Here is a 14,283-nt window from a genome sequence, read left to right as displayed (position 1 = left end):
TGTTTGTTTATGTTTGTTTATTGTTTTATAAGATCCCAATCCATAGCTTTGTGTCGTTTTTTGAAATAGTGTTAGAGGCCCATTTATTATTTTCTGGTTTTTAAGGCCCATTTATTATTTTCGTATGTCACTTTGTTATGCCTTTACAGTTCGAACATGTCAGACGATGGCATGACAACCTACTATTTTTTTGCGTAGATTCTTTGATATATATATTTTTGTATCATAATGTTACGGAGTCACATATATTGACAAACATATACATACATACATACATACATACATATATAGTGCAAATAAGAATACAATTCAAGAGGGAACTTCCTCACTATTTTCCTCTTCTTTGTCGTTGCACTAGCACCTTCACTGATAGAAAATAGGAATACAATTCTAGAAGTTCCTTCAGCTTCACGTTTCCCATCAGACATATACATCATTTTCTCCTAGTTGTAAGCTTTTATTTTATTATTAGAGTGAACTAATTTTAATATATGGTAGACCAAAAATTTAGATTTTGGTAAAAGATACATAATTTATTAGTTCTGGAACATGGTCCACTCAGAAAATAACAAAACTAACTCTACAAACGCTTTTAAAGAGCTAATAGAATCTTCACTACAAAATAATTCTATATTTACTTGCTAAAACTATAATATTATTAGAGTAGCATTGGCGAATATTCCAGTGGGTCCGCATAGTTTTCCCACAGCATCGGTATACACTAATATGGATTATTTATTCGGTTTGCCCTTTGAGGATGGGTCGAATAGTTTCTATCCCTGGTTATTATGGTATATATGGAAGGCGAGAAATGAAAAGGTGTTCAGTAATGGAACTGAGAGTCCGATGGATGTGGTTCGGATTGCAAAAGACGAGGCAAAGTCTTGGCAAGAGGCCCAACTCGATGAAGTGGAGACTCAACGGCAACCTTCATTAGATATCCCTCGGCTACAACCCCGGGGATGTCGGCTACCTTGATACTTTACAGGATATAGGTGTTTTGTTGATGGTTCTTGGAAGGACACAGATAAATTTTCAGGCTTAGGATGGTTCTGCCGGAACGCTGAGGATGGATCAACTACAATGGGAGCCAAGAATTGTAGACGGAGTCTCTCACCTTTGCATTCAGAAGTCGAAGCTTTGGTGTGGGCGATGCGATGTATGATAGGTCACAATTTCAGAGATGTGGCTTTCCTCATAGACTGCTCGGATTTGGTGAAGATGGTGTCTTCCCCGCTTGAGTCGCCATCGTTTTCTGCATATCTGGATGACATAGCTGTTGACAAGGAGGAATTTTCTACCTTTTCTTTGTCTCTTATTTCTCGGAGTGCTAATACCAAAACGGATAGCTTGGCACGGAATGTCCGTACGACGCCGCTCTCTGTTCTGTATGTGAACGATTGTCCCCCTAATTCGTTTTTATAAGCCAATTCTATAGTTATTGTTGACAAAAAAAATATATATTAGAGTAGCTGGTTTGATGTATTTGGTTAAGTTAATTTTATTTAGATTCCGGTTTACTTATTCCCGGTTTAGGTCATTTGTTGTATATATGCACTCACTGTATAGTTTGTTACGATTGACGAAATAAGAAAACATTTCACAAATCGTCTTTGCTCATGAACTCTATCATGGTATCAGAGCTGTTCTTCCGCATTTCTCTGTGATTTCATCTTCAATTCTTCAGATTCTTCAAATTCACACCGATTAATCGTCTCTGGAAGCTTCGATTGTTCTTCGTTAACCTCGATCTCGGCAAAAATGGTGAAGAAAAGAGGAAAACTGAGAGGTAGAAGCGAAACACCATAAATTGAAGCATCCGTAGCTAAGTTATCTCGCGGCTCTGCAATTCTTGAAGATCCAAAAGTAGATATGGTGAAACAACAATGTTCTTAGAGATCGGTTGGATATGGATCAATGTCGCGACAATCTAACGAGTTCGACAATAATCCATTCAATCTCCAATCCTACGATCACCCATGTTTATCGATTGTTGCTCATGTCTTAGATGGAACTAATTACAATAGCGGGTCTATAGCGATGATGATTAGTCTAGATGCTAAGAACAAGCTTAGTTTCATTGACGGATCACTTCTTACACCATCAGAAAGTGATTATGTTTTCAAGATCTGGAGTAGGTGTAATAGCATGGTGAAATCATGGATTCTTATTGTTGTGAGCAAAGAGATTTATGATATATCTTGTACTATGAGGATGTTGTTGAGATGTGGAATGATCTGTTTGCTAGATTCAAAGTGAACAATTTTCCAAGGAGGTATCAACTTGAACAAGCTGTGACGGCTCTGAAACAAGGTCAACTTGATTTGTCCACTTACTACACAAAGAAGAAGACATTGTGGGAGCAGTTGTCTAACACAAAGATTTGTAGTGTGAAGAGGTGTGACTGTGATCATGTGAAAGAGTTACTTGAAGAGGCAGATACAAGTCGCATCATACAGTTCCTTATGGGTTTAAGTGATGACTTCAACAAAATCAGGAGCAACAATACTTAACATGAAACCTAGGCCTGGATTGAGTGAGATCTATAACATGCTAGATCAAGATGAGAGTCAGAGGCTTGTGGGAATGTCTTTAAGACCTATCTATACTCCCTCAGCTTTTCAATCTCAAGCTGTGATTCCGGATCAGAATTCAATCTTGATGGCACAAGGCAAATTTCAGAAACCAAAATGTTCTCATTGTTCTCGCATTAGTCACATAGTGGATAAGTGTTATTAGATACATGGATATCCTTCTGGCCATCCAAAAGCGAAGAAGAACAATTATGTTGGTTGCACTAACTTGGCAAGTACTGGTAGCTTGAAGAGCAGCCTGATCAGTCTGTGGCTATAGTGAATGATGATATAACTAAAGACCAACTTCAACAGATGATCTCTTATCTTAGCACCAAGCTTCAGTCCCCGAGTATCACCTCTTGCCCTGAGAAGGCTATAGCTCCGACTTCAACCTCTGTACCTTCTATCTCACAGATATCTGGTACTTACCTCTTTTTATATGACTTCACTTTCTATAACATGTTAACTTCCTCTATACATCATGAGATTGAGTTGTCTATTAGAGCTTGGGTTATAGATTCAGGGGCTAGTCATCATGTTAATCATGAAAGGGGTTTTTATAGAGATTATAAAGTCTTATTTAATACTTTTGTTAGATTACCTAATGGGCATACAATTAAGATAGAGGGAACTGGTTACATTCAACTTACTGATGCTTTGTCTTTACATAATGTGTTACATATTCCTGAGTTTAAATTTAACTTGTTGAGTGTTAGTGTTATCACTAAATCTTTGAACTCTAAAGTTAATTTTACTTCTAATGAATGTATGATACATGCACTTACTCAGGATCTAATGATTAGAAACGGTAATCAAGTTGCAAATCTATATGTCATGAATTTGGATAAGTCACTTGTTCATGTGTCTCATTCTTCTCTTTCTGGTAAGTCTATCTGTTATGTCTTACAACTAAACTCAGATATATGGCATAAAATGTTAGGACATCCAGCTATAGCTAAAATAAAGTCTCTTTAAGATGTATTGTTATTATCCAAATCCACTATCAATAAAAATAAAAATCATTGTCATGTTTGTCATTTATCTAAACAGAAACATTTGCCTTTTAAATCATCAAATCATATGCGTACTAAATCTTTTGATTTGGTTCATATAGATACATGGGGTCCATTTTTTGTTCCAACTGTTGATGGTTATCGATATTTCTTAACAATTGTTGATGTTTTTAGTAGAGCAACCTGGTTATACATGCTTAATAAAAAATCTGATGTTTTGCTAGTGTTTCCTGGTTTTATTAAAATGGTTGAAACTCAATATAACACTAAAATTTGTTCTGTGAGATTTGATTATGCACATGAATTGAAATTTACTGATTTTTATATGAAAAATGGAATCAAGGCTTTTCATTCTTGTCCCGAAACTCCTAAACAAAACTCAGTTGTATAGAGAAAGCATCAGCACTTGTTGAATGTAGCTAGGACTCTTATGTTTCAGTCTGGGTTCCTTTAGAGTATTGGGGTGATTGTGTCTAAACATCAACTTTTCTTATTAATAGGTTACCTTCTCCTGTAATAGATAATAAATCTCCATATGAAAAACTAACCTCTACAGTCCCAGATTATCATAGTTTAAAAGCCTTCGGTTGCTTATGTTATTGTTCTACTTCTCCTAAATCTAGAATTAAGTTTGACCCTACAGCTAAGGCTTGTATTTTTCTAGGTTATCCCTCAGATTCTATTTCTGGAGATGTCATTTTCTATGAGGATATCTTTCCTTTTGCATCATCTAATATCTCAGATGATGTAAATACATTCTTTCCTCATTTTTCTCTTCCTGCACAAATCACTGGTGAACATTTGCCTTTAGTGCAATCATCTTCTGATGCTCCTGACAATCATGATGAGACATCATCCCTGGTTTTTGTTCCTTCTGAAACTAAACCAACTAGGCAGAGAAAATTGCCTTCCCATTTGCAGGACTTTCATTGTTATAATAATAATACTCCTACTATAAGTAAGCCAAAAAAGAACTTCTCCTTATCCTTTAGCAAACTATATTTCTTATTCCAATCTTTCTCAGCCTTTATGTGCTTTCATTAATATCATTACCAAAACTGCAACACCAATTAAATATTCATAAGCTATGCATGACAAGGCTTGAGTTGATGCAATGGGAAAGAAGATTGATGCTTTTATAAGGACTGAAACTTGGAGTGCTTGTGATTTACCCCCTGATAAAGTTGTTGTAGATTGCAAATGGGTTTCACAATTAAATATTATGCAGATGGGAGTATTGAAAGGTTTAAGGCACGACTGGTGGCTAAAGGGTATACTCAGCAAGAGTGAATATATTTTATTGATACATTCTCACATGTAGCAAATATGGCTACTGTGAAAATGATTCTTTCTCTTGCACCTAAGATGTAATGGTCCTTACATCAATTGGACATATCTAATGCATTCTTGAATGGTGACCTCGATGAGGAAATATACATGAAGTTGCCACCAGGTTATGTAGAAATCATAGGAGTTGAAGTTTCTCCCAATATAGTTTGTAGGTTGCATAAGTCAATCTATGGTTTGAAACAAGCTTCAAGACAATGGTTTCTCAAGTTCAAGACAACATTATTGGGTTTTGGGTTTGAAACCTGCCATGGTGATCACACTCTCTTTATTAAAGTCTTTGGTGATCATTTCTTGGTGGTTTTGGTTTATGTCGATGACATACTTATTGCCAGTACTGATGATGCATTGGCCTATCTTCTCAAAGAGCATTTAAGTTCATGTTTCTAGTTAAGATATTTATGTCCTCTTAAGTTCTTCTTGGGTATTGAAATCACCAGGAATGGAGAAGGGATCTCTCTTACACAGAGGAAGTATGTTCTTGACTTGTTGGAGGCTACTGGTTTCTCAGATTGTAAGCTATCTCCCATTCCAATGAATCCTGATCAGAAGCTGTGTTCAACTGATGGTGAACCACTTGTGGATATTAAACAATACAGAAGAATAATTGGGAAGTTACAATATCTGGTTGTCACAAGGCCAGACATTACTCCAACTAATCTCCATCTCAAAGTTGGTCACAAGGTTTTGCGTTATCTGAAGGGCACCATTGGTCAAGGTTTATTTTATGGTAAAGATGATGATTTATCTGTAAGAGGCTTCTCTGATGCAGATTGGGGTGCATGTCCTGATAGTAGAAGATCAGTGACTGGTTTTGCAATCTTTAGATGCCAATCTTTAGTCTCATGGAAGTCGAAGAAACAGCAGGTTGTTTCTATGAGTTCTGCAGAGTCCGAGTATCGAGCTATGAGTATGGCTACTAAAGAATTGATTTGGTACACATACATTCTCACAGTTCTTCGGGTACCATTCATTCTTCCAACTTACTTATATTGTGATAACACTGCTGCTATTCACATTGCAAGTAACTCTATTTTCCATGAGAGAACAAAACATATAGAGTTGGATTGTCACAAAGTTAGAGAGGCTATTGAAACTGGTGTTATCAAGACTATGTTTGTCAACACTGACAATCAACTCGCATACATTCTTACCAAGGCATTGCATCCAGCTCCATTTCGAGAAAAACCTTAACAAGATGGGAGTTCTCAATATTTACTATGCTCCATCTTGAGGGGGGGGGGGTATTAAAGTAGCTGGTTTGATGTATTTGGTTAAGTTAATTAGATTTAAATTCCGGTTTTACTTATTCCCGGTTTAGTTCATTTGTTGTATATATACACTCATTGTATAGTCTGTTACAATTGATGAATTAAGAAAACATTTCACAAATCATCTTTGCTCATGAACTCTATCAAATATTGTGATAAGTTTTATATTATGTGCTAACATATGTAAATATCCAAATAATATTTATAGGCACATGGTCATATAGTTATTATACTGGATTTTTATCACTTTATTATTATTGTTAATCTTTATAATTAAGTAAATTTGATAAGATTTTATTTATGTTTATATTTTTAAAATTTTATAATCTATAAAAAAGAACATTGATAACTTTTAATTAATTGATATGTGATCAAACCAAGTTAGCCCAGTATCTACTTCGGTTCATAATCCGGTTTGAATGTCATTTAACATGCTATGATTTGGATTTGAGGGAATGTGCGAACCTAGATTTAAAACCCCTTTATTTATTAAAAAGAAAGGATATAATAATATGGGAAATTGAAAAAAAAACATACATGGTTGACCAGTTATTTAGTTCTCTCTCAAACACACTGTTTCTCTTATATGTACACATATATAAGACAACAATACCCTTAAATATATTTTTATAATTTTTTCTTTCCTTTAAGCACACACTTACCACATATGTAATATATTTTCCTTTTAGCACATATATAAAGACAACAATACACATGATAGATTTGTGAAGAAGGAATCCATGCAATAGTGACTTGCGAATAGGAGATAAATGTTAATTGATTGATTATTGAATAACTTAGCATGCTAAATTTCAATTTATCGAATATTGAATAAGCTAGCATATTAACTTATCATTCGGTGGTCAGAGACAAAACTCTCACTACTCCACCCACGGACCTCTGGATAGGAGATAAATATTAATTGATCGAATATTGAATAATTTAGCATGTTAAATTTCAATTTATTTGATATTGAATAAGTTTGGTTGCTAAAATTTTGAATTATCAAATATTAAATAACTTAGCATGTTAATTTTAATTCACAGTAATAAAACATCACAAATTCACAAAACCTAATTTTAATCATGTTTGTGTGCCGTTTTTTTTTTAATTGTCATTCATTTATCTTATTAATGTGAATCAAAAGTTACAAAAAAACAGAGCATCAAACAAGAGCAAAAACAGAGACAGCCATACAAAGATACACTATCCTCGATCACGTTCAATCCTTTGATGTAACCACGCCGCACCTACCATTGATAAGTAAGAAGTTAACCGGCCATCTCTCGTGACACTGTCCGCTATCTCTCTCGCCACCGAGTTTGCCTGCAAAGAAGAGACATGGAAGGAAATATTCATCATGCCTCGTCGAACTTGATCCACTTTAGTAACCATCGGGTCCGGTTTTTCGGGTTCGGGTATTTCGAGGTTAGTAATATAGGAACCTAATAGGTACGTATAAAACTTCGGGTCAGGTTTGGTTCGGTTCTTTTTCGGGTACATGTACTTCGGGTAATAATTTAAGAGATCCGAAAATTACCCAAAATATATTTTGGGTATGAGTAGTACCTACCAAAATCCGACCCAAAATTACCCAAAGTACCCATAAATCCGAAACTATTCGTCAAAACTAACAAATTTTTGAAAGAATATATTACTAGTAAACAAATTTAACCAAGTTTTGAACATTCCAAAGATTAAAATCAAACAAGTCATTGACAAAATAAGAAACCAAACTAACAAAAGCATAACTTAAAGTCTTAAACTAATGAAAGTGATTATGAAAATATTTGAGTTGATAAATGGAAGAAACTAAGAAAGAAGAATCATCCCAAGATGGCAACATTTAACCAAGATTATCCATACATCATGACATGTTACATAAAACCAAACCTTTTAAAAACTAAAAACAATTTTAAACAATTTTTAAAAACAATGACAGAGATGAAGTTACCTTATTACCAAGTATGATGGTTCTTGAGTTTGGTCGTAGGCTTCGTAGATGGGAGAGAGAGATGCGACTATGATGGATATCGGTGAAAAGAGTCAACCAGCGGGAGATCCGCCGGATTCTGCTGGTGTTTGGGTAAGGAAAGTGACGAAAAGTTTTGGTGGAGGGATGGCTTGTCCGAAGCGGGTTTTAGCGGCGGACTTTGTGAAAAAGGGTTAGGGTTGAGTTTCCAGATGGAGCTGCGGGTGAACCGGTGGTAACGATTGAAGAGGAGGTGTTAGAGGTGATGAATGGCTTGTGGAAACTGTGCATGATTGTGAAGGTTCTGGGTAGAACTGTTCCAATCACAGTGTTGAGCAGGAAGCTGCGTGAGTTGTGGAAACCCCGGGGGGCTATGTATGTTACTGATCTTCCACGTCAATTCTTCACGATCCGGTTTGAAGTAGAGGACGAATATTTGGCAGCACTGACAGGTGGTCCATGGAGAGCTTTCAGGATTTATCTGATGGTGAAAGCTCCTGTTGCAGGATGATATTGTAACAACTCCTGTTTGGGTTAGGTTGACGAATATTCCGGTCAACTTTTACCATGAGACTATCTTGCTGAGCATAGCTGAGGGGTTGGGAAGACCATTGAAAGTGGACATACCGACCTTAAATATTGATAGAGCTAGATTTGCTAGAATATGTGTTGAGGTGGATTTGAGTATGCCGTTGAAAGGGACAATGGTGATTAATGGTGAACGTTATGTTGTTTCATATGAAGGTCTCACGGTTATCTGTTCACGATGTGGAATATTTGGGCATATGGTTCATAAGTGCCCAAAGATCGAGCAGGATAGAGTGGCATTGGTGGTGACTGAAGCTATGCCTATCAATGTTACTAAGGAAAAAGATGAGGATGATGGTTTCACGGTGGTGAGGAAATTAGGGAGGAGGAATGAAGCCCAAACACGTCGGGAGCTCTCCGCCGCTGGGGGGCCCCAAGAAAATCTGGGACGGAATCTTCGGGATATTACGGGAAGGAAAGTTTCCGGAGATATCGTGATTGCGAATAGTTTTGGTACTTTAAAGGAGGATACGATTCCTTCCTCGATAAGGAAAGTAGATATTTGTATGGATGGAGATAAGGAAAATGAGAGTTTGGTGGTGAAACCGGTTGAGGAAAAGAGTACAGTGCAAGAAAAGGAATCGGGCGGTTTATAATGTCTAGTACGGTGAAAGGAGTGGATCGGGTAGGGCCTAATGAGAAAGGGCCTGGGCCGAAAAGGGTATGGCTACAAATGGGCCCAAACCGCAATTGTCGAAGATCAGGAAGCCCGGTAGAGGATTGATCTTTGGCCCAATAAGAGGAGAAGTTGAAATGTCAATGTCGGGAAAGAGATTACGATTGGACAGTGATAGTGATGGTCGGTCCGGTGACTCCTTTGCGACAGATGGTGGAGGAGGGGGTCTGGTTTCGATGGCGCAGAAAGTTATATCACATGTGGATGTGGCTGAGATGGATTTGGGTGGATTGTTGGTTGTTCATGAGCCTTCGTCGGGATTGGCGGATTTGTCGACGGAGACGCGCAGTTTTTGACGGCTTTCCCCGAGAATTCTTACCGATTGGATTAATTTGATGATGAATGCTTTATTCTGGAATGGCCGGGGGGTAACAAACCCAACTTCAGACGATCGATTCGATACATATTGAAGCGATATAAGACGGATGTTTTAGCGTTATTTGATACTCACGCAGGAGGTGATCTTGCTCAGCAGATTTGCCAAGGCTTGGGATTTGAAAATTCCTTTCGTGTGGATGCGAATGGCCAGAGCGGTGGTATTTGGCTACTCTGGAGATCGAGTGTGGGAGTCGTGACGATTGTGAAGTCATCAGAGCAGTTTGTTCATGCAAGGGTGGAGAATGGTTCGGAGATTCTGCATTTGGTTGCTGTCTATGCTGCCCCAACAGTTAGCCGGCGAAGTGGGTTGTGGAGCCTTCTTAAGGATTCGGTGAACAATCTTGATGGCCCTTTGGTTATTGGTGGGGATTTTAATACTATAGTGCAGGTTGATGAACGAACAGGTGGGAAAGGTCGACTGTCTTCGGATTCGATAGCATTTGGAGAATGGATTCATGAACTCGCGTTAATAGATCTTGGCTTTCGGGGGAGTAAGTATACATGGAAGAGAGGACGTGTGGTGAATACTTTCGTGGCAAAGAGACTGGATCGAATTCTCTGCTGTGCTCAGGCAAGGCTCAAATGGCAAGAGGCGGCAGTGGCGCATTTACCGTTCTTGGAATCGGATCATGCACCACTTTACCTTCAGCTCAGCCCTGAGGGGAAAGGAGACCCGACGAGGAGGCTGTTCAGGTTCGAGGCAGCATGGTTAACTCACACTGGTTTTCAAGATATTCTAGCAGCTTCTTGGAATGGAGAGTTGAGAACACCAGAGGCTTTGAATATTTTGAGACTCAAGCTAAAGCGATGGAACAAGGAGGTGTTCGGGGATGTTCAACGTCGTAAAGAGAAGCTCATTTCAGGTATTAGAGCTGTTCAAGAATTAATTGAGAGGGATCAAACAGATGGTTTGTTAGATCAATAGGCTGAGCTATTAAAGGAGTTTGATAGAGTGTTAGAACAAGAGGAAATTATTTGGTTCCAGAAATCAAGAGAGGAGATCATTGCTTTGGGTGATAGAAACACCAAGTACTTTCATACAACCACAGTCATTCGGAGGAGGAGGAATATAATTGAGATGTTAAGAGACAATGATGAGAGATGGGTTTCTAACTCAGCGCAATTGAAGAAGTTCGCAGTCGAGTACTTCACTCGTTTATACTCCATGGAGGATGTACAGCAGGTACCGCTGAAGCTTTCACATGTGGGGTTCCCTATACTGAGTCAACCTGCGATAACAGAGCTACTCAGACCTTTTCTAGTAGTAGAAGTGGAAAGTGCTGTTCGGAGTATGGGTAAGTTTAAAGCTCCAGGGCCTGATGGTTTTCAGCCAATTTTTTATCAACAATGTTGGGACGTTGTTGGAGAGTCTGTTACTCGTTTTGTGCTGGATTTTTTTGAGACGGGTATGCTGCCGAATGGATCTAATGATGCTCTTGTGGTTCTAATCCCTAAAGTTTTGAAGCCAGAGAGAATTACACAGTTTAGACCGATAAGTTTATGTAATGTCTTGTTTAAGACTATTACTAAAACTATGGTGGTGCGGTTAAATAAGGTGATCACTAAACTGATAGGGCCAGCTCAAACTAGCTTTATCCCCGGATGGTTGAGCACGGATAATGTCATCATTGTTCAAGAGGCAGTTCACTCCATGAGGAGGAAGAAAGGGAAGAAAGGTTGGATGCTCTTGAAACTTGATTTGGAGAAAGCCTATGATCGTGTTAGGTGGGATTTTCTTGAGGACACCCTAATTGCTGCGGGACTACCAGAGAGTTGGATAAATTGAATAATGAGGTGTGTGTCGGGGCCTTCTATGAGTCTTTTATGGAATGGGCAAAAGACTGAGGCGTTTAGACAGGCTAGGGGACTGAGACAAGGTGATCCACTGTCACCATATCTTTTCGTGCTCTGCATTGAAAGGCTATGTCACCAAATTGAGTTGTCCATAGCGTCTAAGGAATGGAAACCAATTAAGCTGTCAAAGAGAGGACCGCATCTGTCACATATGTGTTTTGCTGATGATCCCATTCTCTTTGCTGAGGCGTCCGTGGCTCAGGTTCGTATCATTAGGAGAGTACCTGAGACGTTTTGCGCAGCTTCGGGTCAGAAGGTTAGTTTGGATAATTCCAAAATCTTCTTCTCTAATAATGTGAGTAGAGAGTTGGAAACTTTAATCAGTGTCGAGAGTGGGATTAAAGCGACTAAAGAGCTTGGTAATTATTGGGGATGCTTGTACTGCATAAAAGAATCAATAAAGAGACGTTCGGAGAAATTGTGGAGAGAGTGAATTCAAGGTTATCGGGTTGGAAAGGGAGATTCTTAAGCTTTGCGGGGCGCCTTACGCTTACCAAGGCAGTACTATCTTCATTGCAAAGTAATTCTATGACCACGATTATGCTCCCAACTGCAACACTGAAACTTCTAGACATAATTTCAAGGAGTTTCCTGTGGGGGAGTACGGATGTAAAGAAGAAGCAGTATCTTGTGGCTTGGGATAAAGTCTGTAAGCCCAAACAGGAAGGGGGGCTGGGTATCAGATTAAGTAAAGAGATGAACATAGCACTTTTAGCAAAAGTTGGATGGCGGTTGTTGAATGATAATGACAGGCTTTAGGCTCGGGTTCTTCGAGGGAAATATAAAGTAGGAGATGCTCATGATCGTCTCTGGTTGACTGTGAAAGGAACTTGGTCTTCAACTTGGCGGAGTATAGTAGTGGGGATGAGGGAAGCGATTCCCTTAGGTATCGGTTGGGTAATTGGAGATGGTCAGAAGATTAGGTTCTGGAAAGATAAATGGGTTTTGGATAGACCACTCGAAGAGTATGCTACAGGGACTTTACCTCTTGGTTATAAAATTATTAAAGCTGCTAAGGTTTGGAGGATTGGTATAGAATGGGATCTCAGCCGTATTCTGCCTTTTCTCTCTGGATTTGGTCATTTACATCTTGCGACTGTAGTGATTGACGTGTTTACAGGCACTAAAGATAGATTATCATGGACAGGGAGTGCCGACGGGTCATTCTTGGTAAATCAGCCTATGCGCTGCTAACTAAGGACCATGCCACGCGAGTTCAGTTGGATAAGTTCTATACAAGACTTTGGGCTGTGATCGCACCGGAACAGGTGTGTTGCTTCTTATGGCTGGTAGCTAATCAAGCTATTATGACGAACATGGAGAGATATCGACGGCATTTAAGCGATACATGGATATGCTCCATTTGTAAAGGGGGTGAGGAAACGATAATACACATTTTAAGGGACTGTCCGGCAATGATGGGAGTTTGGCAGCGACTGGTTCCTTTACGGGATAAGCCGGATTTCTTTTCACAGTCTCTTCTGGAATGGGGTTTTCATAACTTGGGAAGCAGGAAGGTTGTGGGGAACATTAAATGGGCAACTCTATTTGCTGTGACAGTTTGGTGGGGTTGGAAGTGAAGGTGCGGTAATGTTTTTGGGGAAAACAGGAAATACAGAGATAGAGTTCAGTTTGTTAAAGATATGGCTAGAGAGGCATGGTTAGCGCATTCAATCGGATACCAATATGCGGGTTGAGAGACTCATCGCATGGACGTTGCCATCTATAGGATGGATGAAACCGAACACGGATGGTGCGTCTAGAGGGAATCCGGGATTAGCAACTACTGGTGGGGTTCTCAGGGATGGAGATGGCAATTGGTGCTTCGGATTTGCTCTTAATATTGGGATATTTTCAGCGCCTTTAGCAGAGCTTTGGGGAGTGTATTATGGCCTATGTATTGCTTGGGATAGGCAGGTCGCTTGTGTGGAGGTGGAGATTGATTCGGAGATGGTGGTAGGATACTTAAGGAAAGTGATTTGTGATACGCATCCGCTTTCCTTCCTAGTACGTTTGTGCTATGGCTTCATTTCAAGGGACTGGTCAGTGCGTTTTTCTCATGTTTATAGGGAGGCTAACCGTCTTACCGATGGTTTAGCTAACCATGCCTTTTCTTTGCCGTTTGGTTTTCACAGTTTAAGTACTTGCCCGAGTGAGCTGAATTCGAATTTGTTGGACGATGTTAATGGGTCTGCGTACCCACGTCGGGTTAGAGTGTAATTTTTTTTTCCAGTTTCTGTTTAATAGCCTCCCCTCTCTTACCAAAAAAAAGAAGTATGATGGTTCTTGATGAGTCTTCTTTTACTGGTTGTTTTCATTTAGAAACTCTACAAAAAAACAACAACAAAGATTTTTCAAAAAAAAAGCAAACAACTTCAAAGTTAACCAGAAATATTAAACACTAGAACTTACCTCTTTGAAGATTATCAAACAGTTCAATATCAGCAAGTATTTGTGAGTTAGAGTGACAATCCTTATCATTAATCTTCATATCTTGTTTTATCCACTGCTTAGTGCAAATTAACACCTCCACTATGTAGTGACTTAAACAACTCCTATACGCGGAAAGGATACGACCACTATTGTTGAACGCCTCTTCAGATGCAAC

The 14,283-nt window shown here is 38.9% G+C and overlaps 1 pseudogene; it reads left to right on the top strand.

Moving 5' to 3' along the window:
• Positions 1-8,209: 8,209 nt before the first annotated feature.
• Positions 8,210-13,895, top strand: LOC111829981 (annotated as a pseudogene).
• The last annotated feature ends 388 nt before the right edge of the window (positions 13,896-14,283 follow it).

Source organism: Capsella rubella, unplaced genomic scaffold (assembly GCF_000375325.1).
Source record: "Capsella rubella cultivar Monte Gargano unplaced genomic scaffold, Caprub1_0 scaffold_6, whole genome shotgun sequence".
NCBI lineage: Eukaryota > Viridiplantae > Streptophyta > Magnoliopsida > Brassicales > Brassicaceae > Capsella > Capsella rubella.
Note: the sequence above shows the minus strand (reverse complement) of the source record. Positions and strands in the feature narration are given on the sequence as shown.